Here is a 1,375-nt window from a genome sequence, read left to right on the forward strand (position 1 = left end):
TTCTAGTCTCACATACATTTTGCTATATCCACTATATTGTGTAATTACAAAGGCTCATCTGATAACTGCAGACACTCGCGTGGTTGGGATCCCCTGCAGTACTTAGGCAAAAGTGCAACTTTTTCAGCCTCCTGCATTTAGCTCTGTGTGTTTCATATTCAGAGCTAAGTTCTTTAAAGACAGATCATTTAAACTTCTACAAGACTAGGTCTCACTATGTAGCAATGCAGATCTGGAACTGTGCAGGATGAGGTGTATGAGTGTGTGCTCGCATGTGTGCACACACTTGTTTATACACACAATTAAAATTAAATGAAATCTGGGTTTAGTGGCACACACCTTTAACCCCAGCACTCAGGAGGCAGAGGCAGATGGATCTCTGTAAGTTCAATGCAGTCTGGTCTGCATAGCAAATTCCAGGACAGCCAGGGCTATACAGAGAAACTTTGTGTCAAAGAAGGGGAGAAGGTAGAAAAGAAAGAGAAGAAAAGAACTCTTTTAAATATATCTTTATAAATCCAAAAAAAGAAAAAAAAATCTATACAGATGTAAAATTACTTGAAGGTTTTTGTGGTTTCTTGTATAGGTCAGGTAAGTGTCTACCACTGATCTCCAGCTCCAAAAATGACAAAGAACTTGAAAGGGCAGACATTCAGATACATAAACATTACAGGAAATAGTGGGCAGTGAAATTCAAGAATCTTTTTTTTTTGTTGTTGTTGTTTGTTTTTCGAGACAGGTTTTCTCTGTAGTTTTGGTGCTTGCCCTAGAACTAGCTCTTGTAGACCAGGCTGGCCTCAAATTCACAGAGCTCCACCTGCCTCTGCTTCCAAGTGCTAAGATTAAAGGCATGCTCCACCACACCCAACTTCAGGTGCATTTTGATTTCCCCTAACACTTCCTTTTTCTTATAGGGTCCAGTTTGGTGTCTGTAAACTATTATTCCTCTCTCAGCATTCATGGGAAATGAAAAACAATATCCTTTCTCCATATCAGCTTTCCTACTAGTCGTAGGAGGAATAATTAGAGCAGAAATATATTTGATTAGGAATAATAAAACATTACACAGAACCACTTATCCCACTGATGCTGAGTCCTGGCCGCCTCATTAACATCACTCAAAAATCTAGGAAATAAGCATACTTTCCTAATCCCAGGTTTGCAGATTCTGACTTGTCAGTTCAGGTTAGTCTAAGAATAATTTTTAAAGAAAGATTTTATGTTTATACCACATGTGAACTGGAGTTACAGGCATAAGGGTACTGAATTCACATTCTCTGGAAGAAGAACTGTTGAGCCATCTCTCCATCGAGTGAGTGTGTGTATTCGTGCATGTATGGTTTTGTTTTGAGGTAGGGTCTCTCTTGCTTTGAAC

This window comes from Microtus ochrogaster, chromosome 7 (assembly GCF_000317375.1).
Source record: "Microtus ochrogaster isolate Prairie Vole_2 chromosome 7, MicOch1.0, whole genome shotgun sequence".
Lineage (NCBI taxonomy): Eukaryota > Metazoa > Chordata > Mammalia > Rodentia > Cricetidae > Microtus > Microtus ochrogaster.